Source organism: Oryzias melastigma, linkage group LG24 (genome assembly GCF_002922805.2).
Source record: "Oryzias melastigma strain HK-1 linkage group LG24, ASM292280v2, whole genome shotgun sequence".
Classification (NCBI taxonomy): Eukaryota; Metazoa; Chordata; class Actinopteri; order Beloniformes; family Adrianichthyidae; genus Oryzias; species Oryzias melastigma.
Genome location: NC_050535.1, coordinates 22,970,282 through 22,975,148, shown reverse-complemented (window position 1 = coordinate 22,975,148; position 4,867 = coordinate 22,970,282). Strand labels below are relative to the sequence as shown.

Here is a 4,867-nt window from a genome sequence, read left to right as displayed (position 1 = left end):
AAAAAGACGAAACAAAATGTACACATGCACAAATTAAAATTAAAAAATCTTGAAACTAATTACATGCACAAATCTTTAAAAATTACATACAAATCCCTTGTTACGCACACACAAAACCTCAGTTACGTATGAATCTGATGTAAGACCCTTCATCCATAAGTGATACATTTAAACGCTGCCAGAATGCTCGGTCATCAGAGTTTTCTTTTCAGTCACTTTGAACTTAGACTGTGAATAATATCTGGTAAAAATTGACATTTTCCCACTTTCTTAAACAGATATGCCCAATAATTAAAAAAAAGTCTAAATAAGCTTTTTTAAAATACTTTTCCCTTAAAAAATAAAAACATCTTCCAGAACTGATCGCTTCCTTTCTGCAACCCATTCCCTGACAGCGCCTCTTATACAGGGCTCTGTCCCAAGCACTGCTCACCAGTCAAGGGGGTAGCAATCAGAACTGGACCCTTCTAAACAGTCTCTGCTTTTTTGGCTGGTGGGCTGATCAACCCTCTCTGTGGGTGTTTAGAAGGGCCTCACGCTGCTATTGCCACATACTGCTGCCGCATTCACCGTGGAGAAGCTTTGAGGGGAGACCGTACCAGAGCGGGGAGTTCTGGCCACTTATACAGTCAATGCACAGAGTTCTGGTTGGCAAACGATGCCTCTAGCCCCCTCCGATCTGCAGCTGCAGCATGACTGGTGACTAGGGTTGGGCACCGATTGGGTTTTATGAGGTTCCAGTCCCAAAAAGTTTTTTTGGTTTTGGTTCCTAATCGGTGCCAATTTCAGTACTTCAGTAATAAAAGATATTGCCTACATCTTCCCAAATGAACACATTTTCATTCCCAAGTCACATATTAATGTATGATTAAGACCTCTGCGACAAAAATTTACGTTTTGGGTGTCCTCGTTTTTTAATGTCCTTAACCTTTGGCGGTCCTCCCCTCTTTTGCACAAACCAGTGGGCCACCACTCTTGGCTTCAGCTTCTAGGCAGCCCAAAAAATAAGAAATTTCTCTCCTAATAGCACTGCTGTCCATTTGACATTTTTCCTGGAATTCTATTTTTTTCTCTTTCCTTTTTTTTTTAACTCATAAACATTCCATGTTGTGCTTGTGTAACAAGGTTTAGGGAGAAGTTTGATCCAGTTAGACTTCAGATCGCATCGGCTGGAATCTGCTCTCAGGTGGGGGTGTAACACTGACTGGATTTTTTGACAATGCAGTGGTTGATGTTGTAGTAATCTCATTTTGGACCCTGTCCTAAAGTAAAATTAAGATCACTTTCCTCCTTGTGGGGCTTCTATTAACGGACAGCTCTGTTTCGCTGCTGATGTTGCAGCCGTCTGATCAAAGTTTGTCTTACGCCTTATTTATTCAAATAAAAGATTGATTTTGTCCAAAAACTACAAATAAAGGCTATATTCTGCCTTAAATTAAAAAAATATCAGTTACAGAACATAAAAAAAGTTCACCTTTATTTTAGACGATGTTTTATCACGTTGATCTCACAGCTGCACAGCAGGACACCTGAGGGCGTCCGTGGTTCCAGAGGGTTAATTTAGTTTAATTTTTCATTGATTAACACATTTATATTTTTTTCCATAGCCCCCTCTTGAGTTTACTATCGGGATTGCTTTAATGTCAGATTTAAAACATTCAGTCTGTATAAAATTGAACAGACCTCCTTTTTTTTAATTTTAGTAAAATCCATTTTTTTTTAAATGCATTGGACTCTGTGAAGGAAAGTGCAGTAATAAGCGATTAGACTACTATGTTGTTTGAGGGATTTTTTCCAAATAAGAAAAAACAAGACAAAAACAAAGCTGCAGATAACAAGTTGAACAAAGGTTATTTTGCTATTGTGTTACTGGTCCGGCCCACTTGAGATCAGACAGGTTGAATGCGGCCCCCAAACCAAGATGAGTTTGACACCCCTGGTTTACACAATCACCATAATTCCAACAGATTCTGAAGATGAGAAAAGCCTTTTAGCACTAAGATGCAACATGTTACAGTAGTGAAGTGTTTACGCAGTCAACATGAACCAGCTGAGTATGAACTAACCTAAAGTTGGAAATTGGCACAAAGCTGATTTTCTCTCCATCAGAATCAGTTGGAATGATGCTAACTGTGTAAACAGTTGATAGCAACAACTCTGGTTAATCTGACGATCAGGGTTTATTGGTGTGTGGTTCTTGATTAGACACCTTTGCCTTGCTCTTTTTTGGGTTTTTGTGGAGCTGAAAACTACTCTCATTCTGTCCACAGTCCGTCTGCTCCTGCAGAGCAGTGTGTTCTTCATGTGGTTCCTGAAGTTCTCTGAAACAAAGTAGTACATGAACGAGTCCAAGCAGCTGTTGAGACTAGACAGGCACAGGGTGGAAATGTCGTACCAGTAAGTGCTATTCTTTATCCAGTTCTTCAGAGGGAGTAATGCAACACCAGCATGATGTTGCTAGGGATGAAACAAACCAGGAACATCACCAAGACGATTATAATTAGCAACACCACATTGTGTCGTTTCTTTATTTTATTCTCCTTATTTCCCCCTAGTTTTCTTAGCAGGAGGATGTATGCCACAGGGATCACAACACATGAGACGAACACAACCAGACCCATGAAGATGAAGTAGTAGAATTTGAGCTGGGTGGAGCCAAATGGGTATTCAGGGTCTTCAATGATGATCACATCATGGCAAGTGGTCACTTTGGGATCTTCGAGCTTCACCGTTTGGTTGTACAGGTATAAAGCTGTGGTGCTGAGCCAAATAAAAACCCAAATAACCACAGAGATGCCAATTGCAACTTTGTTGCTCTTCTGTTGTATAGACAGAGGGTGTGCCACAGCCCAGGACCTCTGCACGCCGAAGCAGGCTATGAACAATACAGAGCACTACATGTTCCCATAGCAGAAGATGGGAAGGACTTTGCACAGCGGCTCCTCGTAGACCCAATGGTTACCATTTATGTGGTAAGAAATTTTCAGAAGCAACCAGATGACAAACAGAAGGTCAGCCAGAGCCAGGTTGGCCATGTAGATCAAAGAAGGGTGATTTTTCTTTGTCCTGAAGAGGACCACCCATATGGCCATTCCATTTGTGGGAAGTCCCACCACAAACACCAGGGCGTAGATGATCGAGAAGAAAACTGTGGTCAGGGAACTCTTCAGTCTTCACAGCTTCCTCAAAATATGAGAAAAAATGATGATATGTACTTCAAAACAACAATAAAAGATGACAACTCATGAATCTTTTTTACAACAACAAACAAACTGCTGTTTGTTGGCTAAAAACCAACAGATACATTGATGGATTTGATCAGACATTGAATGCTTGGGAGTAATCAGATGTTTGCTAATTAGCTTTGGAAATGCAATCAGAAAATCAAAGTCTATGTGCTTTAGTCCAATGTCTGTTATTTTTTATTCTTTTTATCTGCTGTTCATAAGGGTCCACCACCGCCTGGTATCCCTGTGACTGTGTCACTTAGTTCAGAACCCCGTGTCAGAGGTGTGGTGAGGGGAGGGACTGAAGAGAGGAGGCGATCAATTCTGGAATCATTTTTATTTTTAAAGGGATAAATGCTTTGAAAACACATATTTAGACTTTTTAATATTCATCTTAGGGAATATCTGTTTAAGAAAGTGAGAAAATGTCGTTTCACCAGATTTTATTCACAATCTAAGTTCAGTTGGGTCAAAAAAGCTGTTATGACCCAGCATTCCAGCAGCATTTAAATGCATCACCTATGGACGAATCTTAGAGACGTGAAAAAAGTCTCACATCAGATTTGTGTGTAACTGAGGCTTTGACTGAGCATGGACAGTTCGGGGTGATACTTTTACTCTCCACAGATGATTCCTCAAAAACTAGAAGACCTTATACCAGTCTATAAGGTAAACCGGTTGCGGTTTCATAAGATGGTTTGTTTTTTTAACACGTCTGTCAACAGATCAATCAGTTCAGAGGGTGAGAGAATAGAAGTGTGCACATCAGAGCAGATACTCGGCAGAATTTAGCTTTAAGATGATGAACAAAACGTTTAGGAATGTGTCTGTCTTGTTAGGATCTCTGAGTTTAAACCACATATATCAAAAGGCTATGAATTAATGAATGCAATAACTTGGTTCATGTTTTAATGGAAAGTCTTAAGCTGATTTACTGCAGCTCAAGACACTTATTGGTCCTTAATGCAAAAGCAGCAGTCACAGATCCATAGCCTTTTCATGGTACTGATGTAGCTGAAGTTATCTGGAGAAAATCTCCCACAGACTATAGATCAGATTCAATATTGCTTTAGTACTGTAACTATAAAAAGGTGTAGAATTCTGAATTATTTATCTTTACTCCTATTAAAACTATAAAAGGACGAGGGGCAGACCTGAGAGAGATCTCCTGAAGGACTGTGATCATTTAAGCAAAAATAAAATGATGAAGAAGCCTTTTTGCATTTGAAGTACCGAACTAGCACATCACACATTTTGAAGCTGAAGAGAAACCAACATTCTGAAAAAAGTTTGAAAATTTTGTTTTGTGTAATAAAGGGGTCCAGTCTAGTATTTAATACCTGAATCAGACAAGCCAGTGTTTTTTTTTTAATTTGAGGTTTTCCACTGTCCCAGTCAGAGCTTGTTTGGATCAATACTGCCCCCTAGTGGCTTGCTGCGGAAGCTGCATGTTTTTTTTCCAGGAAGGTTTGGTCTGCTTCAGTCTTTGATTTGGCCTTTAAAGTGCAATTTGTCAAAAATAACCACACCTCATGAAAAAATGTATATATTTTCAGAGAACCTGAAAAAAACATAAGTAGTAAAAATAAGGAAATTTAATAAAAATATTTTGTTTTTATTAAAAGTAAAAAATAAGTATG

General features: G+C 39.2%; 1 pseudogene; it reads right to left on the bottom strand.

Annotated features, from left to right (window-relative positions):
• Positions 1-288: 288 nt before the first annotated feature.
• Positions 289-4,413, bottom strand: LOC112137667 (annotated as a pseudogene).
• Between the last annotated feature and the right edge of the window lie 454 nt (positions 4,414-4,867).